At 42.7% G+C, this 20,831-nt stretch overlaps 1 protein-coding gene across 2 annotated transcripts in view; it reads left to right on the top strand.

The window, feature by feature from the left end:
• ADCY7 (adenylate cyclase 7) overlaps positions 1–20,831 on the top strand; it is a 161,941-nt gene that overhangs the window by 31,223 nt on the left and 109,887 nt on the right. The window contains exon 1 of one of the 2 annotated variants that reach the window (XM_075188852.1): positions 3,328–3,493. The exons of the other annotated variant lie outside the window; for it this stretch is intronic. The gene's annotated coding sequence lies outside the window, so the exon portion shown is untranslated. Of the gene's footprint in view, positions 1–3,327; positions 3,494–20,831 lie in introns of those variants that run through there. 2 annotated transcript variants of the gene reach the window in all.

A 20,831-nucleotide genomic window follows, 5' to 3' on the forward strand; every position in this document is an offset into this window, starting at 1 on the left:
AGATTAAATTACAGTCTAGATACCCAATATTGTGTAGGTCCCCCTCGTGCCGCTAAAACAGCTTTGACCTGTCGAGGCATGGACTCCACAAGACCTCTGAAGGTGTCCTGTGATATCTGGCACAAAGATGTTAGCAGATCCTTTAAGTCCTGTAAGATGCGAGGTGGGGCCTTCATGGCATTGACTTGTCATTACAGCACATCCCACAGATCGGATTGAGATCTGGGGAACTTGGAGGCCGAGTCAACACCCTGAACTCTTTGTCATATTCCTCAAACCATTCCTGAACAATTTTTGCAGTGTGGCAGGGAGCATTATCCTGCTGAAAGAGGTCACTGCCATCAGAAAATACTGTTGTCATGAAGGGGTGTACTTGGTCCGCAACAATGTTTAAGTAGGTGGTACGTGTCAAAGTTACATCCACATGAAGGCAGCAGAACATTGCTCAAAGCATCACTCTGCCTCCATCGGCTTTCCTTCCTCCCATAGTGCAGCCTGGTGCCATCTCTTTCCCCAGGTAAATGAGGCACACACACCTGGCCATCCACATGATGTAAAACAAAAAATGAGATTAATCAACCCAGACCACCTTCTTCCATTGCTCCATGGTCCAGTTCTGGCACACACGTGCTCATTGTAGGCGACTTCAGCAGTGGTCATTGGTCAGCATGGGCACTCTGACCGGTGTGCGGCTACGCAGCCCCATGCACAGCACGCTGTGATTTACTGAGTGTTCTGACACCTTTCTATCATAGTCAGCATTAACTTTTTCAGCAATTTGTGCTTCAGTAGCTCTTCTGTGGGATTAGACCAGATGGAGTAGCTTTCGCTCCCCACATGCATCAATGAGCCTTGAGCTCCCATAACCCTTTCACTGGTTCACCAGTTCTACTTCCTAGACCACTCTTGGTAGGTACTAACCTATCTACCTTTAAAGTTGCTCTGACCCACTTGTCTAGCCACCACAGTTTGGCCCTTGTCAAACTTGCTCAGATCCTTAAGCTTGCCGTTTTTCCTGCTTCCAACACATGTACTTCAAGAACTGACTGTTCACTTAATGCCTAATATATCCCACACCTTGACAGGTGCCACTGTAACAAGATAATCAATGTTATTCACTTCACTTGTCAGTGGTTTTTATGTTGTGGCTGATCGGTGTATATGCTTGCTTGTGGTAAATGTTGGAGACTGTTTTGACAGTTCATATATGGCTGCACCAAAAAATGTTAATATACAGAAGCAAAAAGACAATAGGCAATGGTACTAGCTTATTTGTTTTCATTTTTATATAGGAGCTGGTTGTGTTCATCTATGTTTGTGTAACTATAACGCCTGCAGAGAACAGACAGACACACACAAAGTCCCTTCCTTGTCCATGATTGGTCCTACCTACCTTAGCATAGCTCCCCACAGCACTTCGATCTAGGGAAGAAAACAGACAGATTACTGAAGGGCAGGGACGCAAGATGAAAGGAGAGGGGGTGTATGAGGTGACGACCAGGACCAAAGGCACTTCACTCTACTCCTATCACTGACACCTCGACTTGATCTGGGCCTGGGCGCGGGATGTTTAGGACACAAAAGCACCTTAACCGAATAACCTACTCACCTATCTATTGAGGGCCCCCACCAAGAGAAAAAAGACAAAACAGTGATCACAAGACAGGTGAGATCCTGCTTCTTCTTTTCTTCGCCCTCTTCACGGGATCTAGGGGGAGCACATTACATCCAAAACCTCATAGTTCTTGAGATTTCAAGCATGTCTGCATTTCAGATTACAACATTTTGAATTGTCCAAGCCTCAGAGGACAATTCTGAAGTGACTGGAAACCCCCTTACACTTGAAACATGACAGTTCTGCTGTGTAGAAGGAAGAAATGGCTTCTAGGAACCAACTGTCTGTATGAAAAAAACTATAACAGTAACCTCTATGGGGTGCGATGAAAAATGAGCAGAGATTTCTGTCAAAATCTCCACCGGGAAGTGTCTCTGAAATGTCTGTGAGACACTTTAAATTCCGCCCTTACTGTATTTTTTTAAAAAAATTAATTGAATGAGTGAGACATTAGTATTCCTTTTGTTGTATTACTTAACAAAGTATTATATTATATTATTTTGGTAAGATGGTCAATAATAATTTATTTAAAGGAGAGTAATATTAGTGTAGGTTTTTTAATGTACAGTTTTTACTACCTCATTTTGTTTATTTAACATACATTATTCACATAATTGCCAACTCTCCCAGAATGTCACAAGAGTCTCACGGACTCCCGGGAGAGTGTGGCAATCTCCCGCATCTGGCAGAATTCTGCCCACTTCCTAGTGAAGTGGGCAGAATTAGGTCCAAAACGCCGTGATTCACTGGGAATCGCAGCATTTGGCCTCGCCCCCCGCATTTGCTTCATTACGTCACGGGAGCAGGGCCAAAATGACGCAAATTTTCGAGCCCCGCCCCCATCACGCCCACCGCTCCCGGAAGCCAACTTCAGCAAGTTGGCAAGTATGATTAGTCATACTTGCCTACTCTCCCGCAATGAGACTCACAAATTTCAGGGATGTCTCCCAGGATAGCAGGCAATTCTCCCGCATCCTGTCCCTGATGGGCCTCAATGACGCAATTCTCCATGAATTGTCGGCCCCGCCCTCTTCCATCCTCCCACCACACCCCTCTTCTGAGGTAGACAGCACAAAGTAGGCAAGTATGAAATTATTACATTTATACACAGTGTACTTTTCTATTTTATTTGTATTGCAGCAAGTGTTTTTTTGTTTTTGGTTTTTTTTCTTCTGAAATTAAGCATTTGGAAACCCCCTTCTTGAAATTCTGCATTTGCCCCTGGGAACTAATACCCCATTCATACTGCACCAAAATCCCGGGTTTTTGCCGGGGCGGCAGTATGAAAGCGGTATTAGACTGAATTTATATATAACTTAACTGACATATGTCATTTAACCTCAATGAATAAAAGATGTGAGATAGGGAATTCCATAGGGGAATAGTTAAAAAAAAATGTCATTCACCTCCTTTAGTATCTACTGGCTTCATTTCAGCATTGACAGAAGGGAAACAAAAATGAGTGAATAGATTTGGGTACAATATTCAGACAGTTGAGCCTTGTATTGTTCCACTTTTACATTGACAACATAAAAACATTTATAATAATAATATATAGATCGTATCAGTTTGATGGGTGCCATTTTCGACAATGTATAATTTAGCTCTGTTATGAAAAGGGCTGTCAGGCCTCAGAGCTTTGCACACAGCTTGTTTTGACATTGTGTAAAACTGGGTGTGCAGAGGAAGTTCTGCAAATCGCAGAAGATGAAACTGATAGTGTTTCTTTGGCGGGTCTTAACGGGACCTTAAGATCAGCTTGGTGTGTTCATTGCTAAGAGAGATTTTATGTGCACGGAACTGCTAATGTGAGTGAGAATCGACAATGAAAAACTGTACTCTAAACTGTAAACTAAACCTGGAGACTTCTGTATGACGGTGAGAAAATTTGTAATTTGTTATTCTAATAGTGTCCGATAAACAATTCTACTATACTTAATAGAGGCAATATAAGATTAAGGCTGAAAACAATTATATGTTCATGTAAATGTAATATAGGCTCAGCAGCCCAAGTAACTGATATGGAGTCTGGTAGCATTGGGGGTCCAGGACCCAAAAGAAAATTTACCATTAAAACCCCTGCCCCCCTAGTTGCTTATTCATTTATTTAGGCGTCTGTGGAGTATTAAAGGAATGTATATATAGTTCTTGTAGTTATATATGACACCTATAGATGTAATTAGGTTCTGCAGTGTTTGGTATTATTTTGCTATAAAGTTGATCTTTTGTTAATTTTGGCTTTAGGATGATGTGTGGAGTGGTGACGAGCCACCAAAATATAAATAGATGATGATGATGATTACTATGAGGTACATTAATTTAATGCTCCTGAGTTTATAAAATGAATTGTTTCATTTATATAGTGGAAAACTTTGTACAGGTCACGACCACATAAGCTATGATCTGCATATACAGTAGGAGTCAGTAATTAAAAATAAGCATAGTTGTTTCTTTTGTGTGAAACATTTGCCTTGTTCCTCAATTGGCTGTAATATTTTGCATGTTCTGTCTGTAGAATTTGTCTTTGAGTGTTCTGTGTCAACTGTCCCATTTCATTTTTGGCTCTTCCAGACTTCTCCCTTAATATACCCCAACAGATCCACAGCGCAAAATGAATTGACACCATCGTCTTTCAATCTCTATTTAAACGGTGGAATGCAAATTTTTAAATAAAGTGCAGAATGCCCCTACTGTTATGTCACCACCTAATGTCATAGAAATTGAATTTTCATTGTCTAAATGACTTCTGTAGACATGAGGTATTCCAAAACGTGCATGTAGAGAGATTAAAAGTTGTATTTAAACTAGTTCCTTCCTAACAATCACCTAGTAAACATGATTAGATAAATCTAAAATATCATAACAATTTCTTAAAGCCAAATTCAATAGATAGTCAATATAATCAATCATAGCAATAATGAAGACGAAGATATAAAAGAGCTTAGCTGAGATGCATTAATAATGTGCAGGGGTGGGACCATTCCTAGGGTTGGTTTGGACCTGGAAAAATTATTTTGTGCTACAGGGACAAAAAGGTAAAATGTACACTGGATTTACAATTTTGAGAGGGGGTGGCCTAGTTCAGCTATCAGCTCTAACATGTAGTGAAGATCTAGATGTGAACAGTATATATATATATATATATATATGTGTGTGTGTGTGTGTGTGTGTGTGTGTGTGTGTGTGTGTGCAAGAACATGCAATATTTGTGCTTCATGCGCAAAAACATTTTTGCATTTGCACCCCCATGTTGTACAACATGGTTTGGTCGGCTGCAAATTTAGCACCCTTAATGTATAACCAAGAACACTGTAACCTAGTGACAACTCAAGATAGAATGTGGTAGATTTAAAATATTTTGGTCCTGATTCATGTTCAGATGTATGCCCATTTGTGAAGCGGCCGATTCCAGTCCTGGCTTTCTCTTACGTACGCTTGTTTTTAGCTGTATTATTTGCACCAGCTACAGTCAGGTGTTAGTCATACATGTCAACTTTATGTTGGCCACATCCGGGAGTTTCTGGAGGGCAGGAGGAGTGTATGGGTGGAGGGGGGCGGTTGTTGTGAATTGTGCCATTTTGGCCCCGCCCCCGGTGAAGTAATGGCTGTTTTGGGTCTTTTTACAGTGGTAAAAAGACCCAAAACAGGCTTTACATCAATGGAGGCAGGGCTGAAAGGATGCAATTCGTGAAGACTCGTGGACTCATGCGCTAAGTGTGGACAAATCATTAGGAGACGGACTTTCAGTGTGGGTGTCCCGTGTAGCCGGATGAGTGACCAGCACACAAGGGGTGGAGCTATTGCTCTAGACAGTGGTAGGTCTTCTTCCAACCACTGTCCCTTCAAACACACTGGCAACGCTACATGCACTACAGTTGGGTGCATGTTGCACCCTCTTAAGGTAGACTAGTATGTAGTTGGGACAAAGTGCGCAAGATAGTCCTACCACAAGTGAGAAAGTTGGCCTCATCAGCAATACGCTCTGCATTACAGCAATCAGAAATACACTGCCACCCCTCCACATTTATCAGTCCCCTCCCCTGTACATTAGAACAATTACCCTCACCCCAGGTTACATCATTCACACACACACACACACACACACACACACACACACACACACATATACTTGTTTTTATTGCATTCTGAGGACCCATGTCTGGAGCATGTCAGGTAGGGACACCTCTTTCTTAATATCCAGTCAACAGAACATTCTAGGGATATGTGTAGGAGTTGTTTGTCACCAGAGTTACCACATGAGATTTACACTTTGCTTAAAGTACTGACATGGACTGCAAGATGGGGAAAGTTTAATGTATTTTGACCTTCTGAGTACTTCCACATTTCCGCATACATACATATATACATAATAATAATATAATAACACTGGTGAGGAAAATTTTATGTATTTTGGCCATCTGAAGACATCCGGATGCCCGCCTACACCAACACATAGAATTGGGGTTACAGCCCTGTTCAACCACTGTGTATCGTTTCAACAAGTTTGACCCCTCGTCAAAGTCCCTATGCCGTTCTTTTTGTAGAATTTCACCTCGGACCAGTTCTGATCTTTCAGTATGCATGGTTCAGCAATGAGGCACACAACACAGTCACGCTTCCAAAAGCACCCGGCATGTCTCTATAAACTTCATCAGGTGTTTCTCCACAGCCTGGACCTCCTCTCTGTCACAGGTTTTTCTGCGCACTTCTTTGCAACCTGAAAGGAAGTAGAGCGGTCCATTACGGCTCTGCAATATGCATGCTACACCTACCTGTGGAAGCCTTGGCTGGGCACTGGTCCTGTGTAGCCAGGTCCCTAGACCACCTCTCTTCTGACATGGAAGTGTTGACCAAACACTTGACCACTTGTCCCTCTGTCACGGGGTATTGCTCATCATCGGCATCTCGCTTTGTAGCTGGACTGGTTCTGAAAGGAAACAGATATGTACATGACCAAAGTAAACCTTAAAAGCATACATCAGACACAAGATTTCCTATTTACCATCCGGATCAATGTGCATCTCATCCAAATTCTTCACTCCACTCTCGGGAGCCATTAACAGTTTGCTGATCTTCGTGAGTTGGAGTCTACCCTCTGGGAGGCGGTAATAGTGCCGGTGCACCCTTATGTCGTGCCTAAGGAAGTCTGCCAACTGATCCAGTTAAGTGTCGTTTAGGTTGAGGACCTTTGAGAGAGTGGCAACGTGCTTCCAAAGCTTCGTTGAAGACTGTGTGGGTATGTTTGACCCCACATTCTCGGGCACACAGTGGTATGCAATAGGAGCTAGTGAAGTGTGACAAGGCAACTGGTCTGGCAAACATGTATACATTTATACATCGACTGCTTCCATTACCCCCTTAAGAAGAGCAATAACAGAGTCGCGTCAATGACTGACCTCATTTTCGCGCGTCTGGATATTCACTGATCGCATTAGTTGAACGTCAGTCAAACTACCAGTAGGCATTACTATTACGCCGGAAATGACAGCGTCGCCCTCAAGTTGCCGTGGTAACTGTTGTCAGGGTTTAGAACATCGGAAAAAGGTACCCCACCCCTTTTGAGTGCTTGGGGATTTGCATGGCCCGGGTTACTTCTAGGGGTGTGCACCGGCCACTTTTGGTGTTTTGGGTTTTGGGTTCTGATTAGCTTGAGGTTTTGGGTTCTGATTTGTTTTGCCAAAACACCCCACGAAAGGTTTTGGTTCTGATTTTGGGTTTTGGGTTCTGATTTTTTTTTAAAAAAAGCATTAAAAGTGCTAAAATCCATATTTTGTTTTTTTTTTCACTCCTACACTATTATTAACCTCAATAACATTCATTTCCACTAATTTCCAGTCTATTCTGAACACCCTTACACCTCACAATATTGTTTTTAGTCCAAAAGGTTGCACCGAGGTAGCTGGATGTCTAAGCTTAGCGACACAAGTGGGCGGCACAAACACGTGGCCCATCATAGGTGGCTGTGTAGGCTTGAATGGCTTTTTGTTGCTCCTCCATCCTCTGCAGCATATAGAGGGTGGAGTTCAAGCGCGTCACTACCTCTTGTTTTAGTTGATGGCAGGGCAGGCACATGCTTTTTTGATGTAGCAGGAACAGTGAACGTAGTTTAATATCTGATACTAATATTTCTGCACTGCAGGAACAGTGAACGTAGTTTAATATCTGATACTAATATTTCTGCACTGCAGGAACAGTGAACGTACTTTAATATCTGATACTAATATTTCTGGACTGCCTTTTGAAGTGTAATCTCGACGGGATTTGGTACCGGGGACACAATACCTCCATCAACCGCCTAAATTCCACTGCACAGATGGCGGACACCGGACGCACGTCTAACACCAACTGTAACAGATTCTGGATACTATATTACTAATCTTGATTAGCACTGGCTTACCTGAGGTGCGGAGTCTAACGATCTCCCCGGTGTTCACCAAGAACCGCCGCAAGGCGGGGTGGGCTTCGCTGCCAGGAGTCGCAGGTCGCAGTCCCCAGGTTCGCCTCAAGATGTAGTACAGCGGAGTGAAGCGGTGGTAGCGGTGTCAAACAAGCCGGTTCGGTACACAGGACTGGAGTCAGGCAGAATCAGAAGGCAACTCGGAGTCAACAAGCCAGGTTCGGTACACGGGTCACAAGAATAGGAGAATGGTCAGCAAGCCGTGTCGGTACACAGGGAACGGAGAGCCAGGGAAGTCAAACAGGCAGAGATCAGCACACAGGAAGACACTGGAAACTGGAAGACACTGCAATCCACGAAGAGCAGGAGCCAGGAACAGGTAAGTGTTGCTCTAACACTCAGCGAGTGTCAGAGTGAGGTTTTTATACTGAAGGGGATTCAAAATCCCCGCCTCTAGGGTTGTGGTCATGTGACCGCCTCCGGGTGCGGTCACATGGTCCTGAATGCGGAAGTGCGGCTGGACGGAGCGGCGGGGATCAGGTAAGTCCGTGACACCAACATAGCTGTTGCGGCCGCAGTTATCCGCTTTGCCATAGGATGACTACTGTCGTACTTCGTGCTCATGGCAAACGACTGTTGGACGGTCAACTGTTTTGTGAAAGACGTAGCGTTCTTACGACTTTCCCTCTGGGAAGGTGACCGACTACCAGCAGCAACAGCAGCAGCGGCAGTAGTAGGCGTACCGCTGCAGGATCCTCCGGAAGAATCCCGGATTGAAGAGGACTCAGTCATGCCGGTGACATGGCCTGCAGGACTATCTCTGATGGAGATTGTGGAGGAAGTTGACGAGGAGGGTGTTGGTGGTGTGTATACAACAGGACCAAGAGATTTAGGTGTCCCTGGACTGCTGATGGTCCTAGCCACAGGTCCTGAACTAAACACTGAATTATGAAGGTTCTTCAGGTGACGTATAAGGGAGGATGTCCCTAGGTGGCCAAGATCCTTACCCCTGCTTATTTGAGCTTTACGTAAGGTACATATGGCCATACATTTGTTGTCCGGATTGGGATAAAAATAACTCCAGACCGAAGAGGTGGATTTTTTGGTCTTCTGACCAGGCATGACAATGGGCTTTTTCATCCCATGGACAACAACTGTTTCCCCCCCCTGGTGCCTCATTTAAGATAACCACATCAGCATCCTCCTCGTCAAGTTCCTCCTCAGCGCCAGCTACATCAATATCCTCCTCCCGGTGTACAACATTGACACCTTCATTAGCCAAATCTGTAACTGGACTGTGGGTGATCCTTCCAGCATATGCAGAGGGCGTGCTGCAAATGGTGGAAGGAGCCACCTCTTCCTGTACAGTGATGGGAAGGTCAGGCTTCGCAACCACCAACACCCTTGGACTCGCCTTGGGGATTTGTGATGCCATCTCTTTAGAAGGCAGAGTTGTTTGCTGTGTTGTTGATGACAGCTTAAGTCTCTAAAATTTTTTAGAGGGGGGGAGGAGGAGGGCTTAGATCCTTGGGTGAAGCTGAACCACTAATCATGAACACGGGCCAGGGCCTAAGCCGTTCCTTGCCACTCCGTGTCGTAAATGGCATATTGGCAAGTTTACGTTTCTCCTCAGATGATTTCAATTTTCTTTTTTTGCTAATTTTAGTGAACTTTGGGTTTTTGGATTTTACATGCCCTCTACTAGGAGATTGGGCATCGGCCTTGGCAGACGACGTTGATGGCATTTCATCGTCTATGTCATGACTAGTGGCAGCAGCTTCAGCATTAGGAGGAAGTGGGTCTTGATCTTTCCCTACTTTATCCTCCAAATTTTCGTACTCCATTATGTGCAGCACAAGACAGCGTACCCCTAAACCATACACACTTTGGGACTGCAGAAACAGTGAACGTAGTAATATAGATTGCAGTACCTATTTTTTGGGACTGCAGAAACAGTGAACGTAGGAATATAGATTGCAGTACCTATTTTTTGGGACTGCAGAAACAGTGAACATTGTAATATAGATTGCAGTTCCTATTTTTTGGGACTGCAGAAACAGTGAACGTAGTAATATAGATTGCAGTTCCTATTTTTTGGGACTGCAGAAACAGTGAACGTTGTAATATAGATTGCAGTACCTATTTTTTGGGACTGCAAGAATATATTGCTCTAGAATATTTTTTATACTTTTTAAATTATTTTTTTATATTTTTTTTAAATTATTTTTTTATTAATTTTTTTTATTTTTTTTTTAAAAAAAATTAAGATTTTTTTATAATTATAAAATTACTATGGACTTAGCAGAAAAAAACACAGGACAAAAGCACCACTGGACTCAGCAGGACAGACACTAGCCAAAGCACCACTGGAATCAGCAGGACAGAGCACTGGACAAAGTACTACTGGACTCAGCTATACAGAGCACTGGACAAAGCACCACTTGACTAAACTAATCAGCAGGACAGAGCACATGATCTCAACAACCTCCCTCTTCAGTGGTTGCAGGGAGAATGAAGATGGCGGCCGCGAGCGGGGCATTTATGACATCCGAGTCTCGCGAGATCCGACGCGAGACTTGGATGTCATAGCCTCGTTTTGGATTCCTTTGGCGGCCGGAAGTACCCGAACAGTGCTTGGATCCCGTCGGATCCGCACTGTTCGGGTGGGCTCGGATTACCGAAATCCGAGCCCGCTCATCTTTAGTTACTTCAGTCTAATTGCGGTGAACATGCTCCATGTGTCAGGCTATTTTTGAGAGGGGCTTCTCACAGTACAGACAGTACTGCTTTTAGTTATACGTCCTGGAGCCATCACTGTTTCTGGATACTGTTTGGACAGACACCGCGTCATCTCGCTGATCATCTGTGTTTAAGACACTGCTGCCAGCAGGTTGGGAATAGACACACGCACACTGCTGTTCCGACAAAAGTGACTCGTGGGACATGCCAGATTTTTATGCTGATTTTTATCAGCAAGGTCCCCTGCATTGATTACCCTTGGGAAGCTTTGTGGGGATCTCATGTTTTGTCCCCACTACGACTAAGGTCTCCACAGTGTTTGTGTGTAAACAGTTCAATGTCTCCACACGCATAGGAATGCAAGTACACACAAACACACATGTGAATTTACCATGGCTTGAACTCACGGCTTCTGTTATTTGGATTTTAGTAATCAAATCTTTATAGAAATATAATGGATGGTGGACTGGATAAGTTCTTTTTGTGGCATTATTTTTTTTATTGTTATGTTAATTTAGGGCGGTTATAGGTAGGTGCTGGAATGTGTATATAGTAATTGGTCTCACAAAACATATTGAAACAATTTGAGACTGCAAACATAGAGAACAATTTGAATGCATGAACTTTTGTTTCATAATCGGGTGCTTTTGATATATGCCTACATGGGCCACGGGCATAGCTGTATCTAGAATGTTGGGGGCACCATAGCAAAAGTTTCAAGGGTTCCACAAGGTTTCCAGACACCCTGTGAGCAAGCTCAATGGCTTTTTTTTTTCTGCTGCTATGACCTCTCTGCAGATCACTTCTTGCGCATAGAGTAAGGGAACACCATGCTATTTTCAGCGGTCACATAGCAGGGAGCTCAGTGGGCAACGGACACTGCAGAGATGACCAGAGTAACACAAGTGACAGCTACCCAGCTCCTAGCACCCAAGGGACTCTGATGGGCCCCATGGCAGCTGCTACCCTGGTAATTACGCCCCTGGCCACAGTAGACATGGTGGTGTAGCCTATTGGTATACTGTGTGTTTTTCACTTTAACATGTGCAGTGTTTTTCAACATGAGCTGCCTTCCATTGTTATAAGGCAGTTTTCTTTCAAGGTTTGGATATTTTACTGTGCAAAACATTTATGACTTTATGATATAGAAATAATACTAAAGTGTTTGAACTCTGGTAAATAATTTCTGTACAAATGTTGAGTTTGAGTTTAACCCTTCGGTGCTCATTAGGAAGGGAAGGGGTCGGCACCCAACAGGATGTGGGCGAGGTGCCGACTAGGTCACCCAAGAACATGTACCAACCCAGCCTGCCACTGGACTTCCCGACTCACTCCTTCTCATTAATCTTTCCCTCACTTCCCTTTAGTTCTTCTTCACTTCCTCTTCTAATCTCTCTAGCCTATTGCGCTGTCCAGTTCATCGCTTCACTGTGTAACTGGGATTCTTCCTGTTGTCAGATGTTCTGTTTACACACTGTTCAATGGCTCAAACTCTCTGCTGATTGATCCAGTCACTAATGATTGGCTGGCTCAGTTGGTGCAGAAGAAAGCTCCCTTCATTCAGCTAATCGTTGATGGAGGGAACTTCGCAACAAGACATTTTAGTGCCCTGGGCAAGAGAGAACCCTGACGTCCCTCCCACCCATCTTGGTGGGAGTAGATGCTGGTGGTGCACCACCTGGGGACGTGCCTAACCATTTAAAAGTGCAAGACTAATTTCCAACCCTGTGCTATACTCTCCTACCTGTTCTTCTAGTTGCTGCTTGCCCAGATCCTGGAATGTTGGGGCCCTGTTTCCAAAAGAGATAGTTACTATCCAACTTCTGGAATATTGATAAATGAGTCAACAATCTAGGCCTCCCTCCATCCCAACTAGCCTCAACATTAAATCAATAGCTTTTTGTTTTAATGCACAGGCCTCCTTCCACCCACTCAGCCCCAGAGTTTAATTAATATCATTCACATTTAATAACTATGCGTGTTTCCCCCCATATAGCCCCAACATTTTAACATCACTGTCCTTCCCCCTAACCAACTGACATTAAATTAATAGTGTTTGTTTAATAAATAAGCCTCCTTCCCCACAAACAGCCCCAACAATAAATTAATAGCACTCACATTTAATAGTTATTAATAGACCTATTTTGCTCCCACCAGCCTGACATTAAATGATTAACCTTCCCATTTAATAAAGACATATCACCCCACCAAACTGACATTAAGTTAATAGCATTCCCATTTAATAAAAATACCTATTTCTCCCCCTACCAGCTCTGAGGTTAAATTAATAGCATTCCCGTTTAATAAAATTGCCTATTTCCCCCACCAGCCCCAAATAAATAGTATAGTATTAGTATAGTATTTAATAGATACTTTTATTCCTAATAAAGACATCACTGCCTTAACAAATTACCAGTTTATTTTTTAGAATTAATTATACTTTATTATTATACCACAAAGATAATCCCCCTGCTCTCCATCCCCAAGCCCCTTTGAATTCCATCCCAGTGGTCGGCGCCACCCTCATTACGGCCCTGCCATATTCCTTGGTGGAAAACTAGGTGGACTAGATTAAATGAAAATGTTTTGTAAATTATTTCCAGTGTCTGATCTATAATCAGTTAAGGTACAGTGGCTGTTTTACATTCAGGGATTCTAACATTGTCTGGTAAAAGATAAATGATAGTGCTTTGTTCAGAATCAATGTGGGGAACAGTGGTTGGTACACAATGAGGTGCCCAGATGCTGGTAGAGTGTGAGGGGAACAGTGGCTGGTACAGAATCTATAAGGGTGCTGGAGACTGGTGTAATCAATTGGGGGGACAGTGGTCATATATAATCAATGTGACCTCTTGTGTTTGAAATATAATAAGTTAAGGTTGTAGAAATAAGAAATGAAGGGCACATTGGTTGGTACCCATACAATTAGAGGCACAGTGACTGGCAGAAAATCAATTAGGATCACAGTGGCTGATTAATCAATTGGGAGAACAGTAATCATATATAAACACAAAGGAAACAGTAAGCATATAATATTTTGATTTATTTCTTCATATGTAGCACCACATTCATGTTTATATTGAGTACAAATCATGTTTATTTTCTAGTTGCACATTTGAACTAATTCTCTACAGATATCCCCCACCCCATTCTTCCCATATCCCACTTCTCTACCCCCTGCCCCGCCCCTCATTCATTCTTTCTAGATCCTCTAGCCCTTTTCTCCAGAGCCCCCCCCCTCTCTCTTGCACCCTGGGTATAATGTACTTTTTTTTTTGCAATAATTTTTTCCACTGTTTCATTCCTGTTCCTCCCTTTCTCTCTCCCTGTGCATATGTGTACTGGCATGTCCCTGCATCACTGGCATTCCCATACTATTAATCACCTTGGGCATTCTTTATAGTGAAGAAAATGTGTGAAATAGAAAGGTTGTATAGATACTTTTGCTCAGATTTAGTTACAAAGTAGGACTGAAAATTAAAAAATATGTAGTAAAAATATGTACTATTAGTGGCCCCTGTTGCTACTTTGCAAATTCAGGAATGATATATATATATATACATATATATATATATATATATATATATATATATATTATATATATTCATTCATTCATTCATTCAGTGTAACTGGTACATCTGTAAGTGACTTTTATTCATGTACCTTTATTTTAGATTTTTAAAATTGGCTCTCACATATTTGCCACGTCTCCCTACTTTCCAGGGTCGGCCTGGTCCCCTTCTGTATAACACTGTGCCCCTCTCCATGTCTTACGATGTGCCCCTCTCCGTGTCTCACGATGTGCCCCTCTCCTGTCTCAGACTGTGCCCCCCTCCCTGTCTCACACTGTGCCCCCTCCCTCATTTCAGCCCCCCCTCCTAGAGCTCTCATTAAGACTACCTCACTTACCTTGCAGTGTCTTCCTGTTTGAGGCGCAAGGAGTTATGGGACCCCATTCAGCAGCAGTCAGCCTCACGATAGGATGCCTGTTGCTTTCCAATCTCCACCAATTCCTTTCATTGTGATGCCCCTGTGCGGTGGCAAAAAATGTGTTAATACATTTTTAGAAAAAAAAAAAGTGATGCAGTGCGGTAGCAGTGGGCCCCATTATCTCCATGGGCCCCGGTGTGGTGCACTAGCTGCACCACCTGTAGTTTGGCCTCTGGCAACCGTGCTTTCACTGTGTGTTCTTTGTAAAAAAAAAAAAGATTATATAAATGATGCTTTCTTTAAGCTCAAGAGTTAATCTAAATCAGTAAGTCACTATGAGCCACTATCCCATACCTTTCCCATGATTGTTATGTGTTCCTTTAAAGTGTGATTCATTGTACTGTTTCAGAACACTCAGCAAGTATCATATTCACAAGGTGTGCTGTGTTCCAAGAATTGACACCAAATACCTCTTCTACTGTCTCTCCCTTTTCTCAGTCAATGAGCAAATCACGTCATCTTAACATACTGTAGTTTTCTCCAGTGGTGTAATATTGACAGACTATAAACATACACTGCCAATAGAAATGATGGTGAAAAGAACACACTTGAAATTTAAAATTATATTTAACTGTTGTGTGTAAAAATTAGAGATGGTCACTGACCCCCGTGTTTTGGTTTTGGATTCGGTTTTGGATCTGGATTACCGTCGTGTTTTGGTTTTGGTTTTGGTTTTGCAAAACCTCCATTGCGTGTTTTGGTTTTGGTTTTGGTTTTGTTTGGTTTTGTTTTGCTATTTTTTGGGAAAATCCATGTTTTTGGGCCTAAATTAACCCAATTTAGTGCTCCAACTGTTTTAGAGACAAGTAATCTAATTGTTGAGGTAATAAATCATCCCAAAAAACAGTTTAATTCTTCGTTGGTAGGCCTATTCTACACACAAAACAGATTGTCTTCCTCTCCATCTATGCATATTGGCAATGCAGCCATCGTCTTTGAATGTATATTACACCCTACACTTATAGTTAAATATGTAAAGAAATGGAAAAAGCCAGTTTGGTTTCTGTCTCTCAAGGCCCCCCTCCACTTGTATAAAATACCAAAAAATTCAGCCATTATAGACTGTACAATATTAATTGACATGGAGAAAGCCAGTTTGGTTTCTGTCTCTCAAGGCCCCCCTCCACTTGTATAAAATACCCAAAAATTCAGCCATTATAGACTGTACAATATTAATTGACATGGAGAAAGCCAGTTTGGTTTCTGTCTCTCTAGGCCCCCCTCCACTTGTATAAAATACCCAAAAATTCAGCCATTATAGACTGTACAATATTAATTGACATGGAGAAAGCCAGTTTGGTTTCTGTCTCTCTAGGCCCCCCTCCACTTGTATAAAATACTAAAAAATTCAGCCATTATAGACTGTACAATATTAATTGACATGGAGAAAGCCAGTTTGGTTTCTGTCTCTCTAGGCCCCCCTCCACTTGTATAAAATACTAAAAAATTCAGCCATTATAGACTGTACAATATTATGAAAAATGGACAAAGCCAGTTTAGGGTCACTCTGTCTATGACACCCTACCCTTAAGGATAAATTGCCCTAACAGCAGCCTTTCAAGATGGTATGTGATATGGAAATGCCACAAGTCCCTTTCCTCTTTGGGGGTAGATTGCACCCTACACTTACATAGAAAGTTTTAAAAAGATGTTATCGGCATCATCTTCAGCTTCATCCTCACCCTCATCAGTGTTATCGTCATCATCACAGACTATCAATTCATCGCCGCTTGAATCCGCCATTAGAGAACAGTCAGTGCTTGCATGTCTTGGATGGTGAAGGCCTTCCTCGTGGAAGATGTAGTTCATTTTTATAAACATCATTTTCTCCACATTTTTGGGAAGTAACCTTCTACGGCGATCACTGACTAAGTTCCCTGCTGTGCTGAACACTCGTTCAGAGTACACACTGGAGGGTGGGCAGCTTAGGTATTGCAAAGCAAGTTTGTACATGGGTTTCCAAATAGCTTGCTTTTCTTCCCAGTAAGGAAAGGGACTGTCTGACATTTCCATATCAACTACCTCTTGAAAGTAATCCTCCACCATCCTTTGCATGTTTATACTCATATTGGATGGACTTATGGGCAAAGTGACACTTTTTTTTGAAAAATCCTTCAAACCAGCCCAGATGTTAAATTGTTCTCGTCTGCCCCCTGTGTCTTCCCTGCTTCTTTTTTGGAAATTTAATTTTTTACGAGCAACAGCTTGAGAAAGTGAAGGAGGACACGTCGTCAAGCCGAGGCCCAGTTCAGCGGCCAACTTGCTGAGCAATAGCTCCTTGCAAAAGTTCACATCTCGCTCATTTACAAGTAAAGACTCAATGTAGGTTTTAAACCTTGGATCAAGCACAGTGGCCAAAACGTACTGATCCGAGTTCAAGATCTTAATAACTCGAGGATCATTGTGAAGCGAATTAAGTACTTGATCGACAAGGCCAACATACTTTGCTGAATTGCTTGCTTTCAGCTCCTCCTTCATTTTCTCAAGCTGCTTTTCCAATAGTCTAATTAAAGGAATGACTTGGCTCAAACTAGCAGAGTCTGCACTGACCTCACATGTCACAACTTCAAATGGTTTCAGCACCTTGCACAGCACTGAAAGGATTCCCCACTGTGCAAGAGTGAAATACATCCCCCCTCCTTTCCCAATGTCATGACTTGTGCAATATGCTTGGATGGCTTTGCGCTGTTCCTCCATCCTCTGAAGCATGTACAGGGTGGAATTCCACCGAGTTACCACCTCTTGCTTAAGTTGGTGGCAGGGCAAGTTAAACTGCTCTTGGAGCTGCTGTAATCTCCTACATGCTGTGGCTGAATGCCTGAAATGGCCTGAAATTTTACGGGCCACCGAAAGCATCTCCTGCACCTCACGGTTGTTTCGTAGGAAGCTCTGCACCACCAAGTTGATGGTGTGAGCAAAACAGGGAATATGTTGGAAATCACCCAGCTGTAATGCTCGCACTATATTGTTGGCGTTATCTGAAATGACATACCCTGGGGAGAGTCCGAGTGGTATAAGCCATGCATCAATCACATCTCTCAGTTTGCGTAACAAATTGTCAGCCGTATGCCTGTTAGTGAAGCCGGTGATACAAAGAGTGGCCTGCCTGTGACAAATGTTACGTAGTGGTGTACATGCTGCTGCTGTTCCTGCTGGTGAAGGTGAATGACCAACCCAGTGGGCTGTCACAGTCATATAGTCTTTGGTTTGGCCACTTCCACTTGTCCACATATCTGTGGTTAAGTGAACAGTGGGCAGAATGGCATTTTTCAGCGCAATCTCTACATTTTTACACACTTTTTGGTATAGTTGTGGAATAGCTTTACGGGAGAAATGGTGTCGCGATGGAATTCTGTAACGCGGACACAAAACCTCAATTAACTGTGAAAAACCAGCTGCGTTTATGGTGGAGATTGGACGCAGATCTAACACTAACATTGCAGCCATGGCGTCTGTGATTCGCTTGGCGACTGGGTGACTGCTGTCATATTTGCTTCCCCTCGCAAAGGATTGTTTCACAGTTAATTGCTGAAATGTAGGACTGCTCATTTTATTCACCTGCCTCTGGGATGACGATTCACCCCCAGCAGCAGCAACAGCAGCAGCAGGACTAACGCTTTCTTCAGAGGAATCAATAATAGTGCCGGAGTCATCCAGCCTTAAGTGGGATGCCGGGCTAACTCTGAGCGCTACTGAGGATATTGATGAGGATGGTGTGGTGGGTGTATTTTGTGGCCGTCGGTATGTCGGTGAGCGGAGGGTCTTAGCTGATGAGGGAGTGCTTGTATTCTTTTGGGAAGAACTTTCAGCTTTTCCCAACACTTTGCCATGAACTCTCGTTAAATGGCGTAACATAGACGAGGTTCCAAGATGGTTAAGGTCCCTCCCTCGACTGACTGTGGCTTCACATACACTACAAATGGCTATACAATTGTTGTCTGGATTTGGGTAGAAATAATTCCACACATAAGAAGTGGATTTTTTTGTTTTATGCCCAGGCATGACAATGGCCTTTTTCTTGTCACGTGCCAGAACTGCTGCCACTGGTGCAGGACTTACACAAACAACCTCATCCTCATCAACATCCTCATTAGCGCCCTCGTCGCCTACACAAATCTCCCCCTCATCCTCTTCTAATTCCAAAGTGGCATCCTCAATTTGGGTATCACCGGCTACACTCGGGCTATTAAGGCACACATCAGCAGAATGCTCACGATTAGACATCCCACTGTTGGATGGACTCTCCACAGGGATTGTTGTCATTTGTGAATCAGAGCAAATATTCTCCTGTAATGCCTCACTGGTATCTTGCAGCTCAGCTTTGACGCGTAACAGTAGTTGTGCACCAATTGTAGGCTGGGTAACTTTTTGGGATCTGCCACTAATAGCCAAAGGTGAAGGCCTCATTCTCTCTTTGCCACTGCGTGTGTAGAATGGCATGCTTGCAATTTTTTTTTTATCGTCACTTAACTTTTGCTCAGTTACACTTCGTTTTCGCTTCAATACAGTAAATTTTTTTTTGGTTTTTGTTTTTTGCACTAATTTGAAAACACTCTGTTGTTTGACATCGCCTTGGCCAGATGACGTACTGGGAACACTAACATCAGGACTGGTGACAGAACCTGGTTGCTCATTTAGATCATATGTGGACTGCTTTGAATCCATTGCGTAGATACTGCTGACAGATATGACTTTTGACAGCCAGAAATATTAATGCACAATTAGGGAGGACACCCCAAAAACACTGAGGAGTGCTAAAATTTATTGAGTAGATACTGCTGACAGATATGACTTTTGACAGCCAGAAATATTAATGCACAATTAGGGAGGACACCCCAAAAACACAGAGGAGTGCTAAAATTTATTGAGTAGATACTGCTGACAGATATGACTTTTGACAGCCAGAAATATTAATGCACAATTAGAGAGGACACCCCAAAAACACTGAGGAGTGCTTAAAATTATTGAGTAGATACTGCTGACAGATATGACTTTTGACAGCCAGAAATATTAATGCACAATTAGAGAGGACACCCCAAAAACACTGAGGAGTGCTTAAAATTATTGAGTAGATACTGCTGACAGATATGACTTTTGACAGCCAGAAATATTAATGCACAATTAGAGAGGACACCCCAAAAACACTGAGGAGTGCTAACATTTATTGAGTAGATACTGCTGACAGATATGACTTTTGACAGCCAGAAATATTAATGCACAATTAGGGAGGACACCCCAAAAACACAGAGGAGTGCTAAAATTTATTGAGTAGATACTGCTGACAGATATGACTTTTGACAGCCAGAAATATTAATGCACAATTAGAGAGGACACCCCAAAAACACTGAGGAGTGCTAACATTTATTGAGTAGATACTGCTGACAGATATGACTTTTGACAGCCAGAAATATTAATGCACAATTAGGGAGGACACCCCAAAAACACTGAGGAGTGCTAAAATTTATTGAGTAGATACTGCTGACAGATATGACTTTTGACAGCCAGAAATATTAATGCACAATTAGGGAGGACACCCCAAAAACACAGAGGAGTGCTAAAATTTATTGAGTAGATACTGCTGACAGATATGACTTTTGACAGCCAGAAATATTAATGCACAATTAGAGAGGACACCCCAAAAACACTGAGGAGTGCTTAAAATTATTGAGTAGATACTGCTGACAGATATGACTTTTGACAGCCAGAAATATTAATGCACAATTAGAGAGGACACCCCAAAAACACTGAGGAGTGCTTAAAATTATTGAGTAGATACTGCTGACAGATATGACTTTTGACAGCCAGAAATATTAATGCACAATTAGAGAGGACACCCCAAAAACACTGAGGAGTGCTAACATTTATTGAGTAGATACTGCTGACAGATATGACTTTTGACAGCCAGAAATATTAATGCACAATTAGGGAGGACACCCCAAAAACACAGAGGAGTGCTAAAATTTATTGAGTAGATACTGCTGACAGATATGACTTTTGACAGCCAGAAATATTAATGCACAATTAGAGAGGACACCCCAAAAACACTGAGGAGTGCTAACATTTATTGAGTAGATACTGCTGACAGATATG

This window comes from Mixophyes fleayi, chromosome 10, assembly GCF_038048845.1.
Source record: "Mixophyes fleayi isolate aMixFle1 chromosome 10, aMixFle1.hap1, whole genome shotgun sequence".
Taxonomy (NCBI): Eukaryota; Metazoa; Chordata; class Amphibia; order Anura; family Limnodynastidae; genus Mixophyes; species Mixophyes fleayi.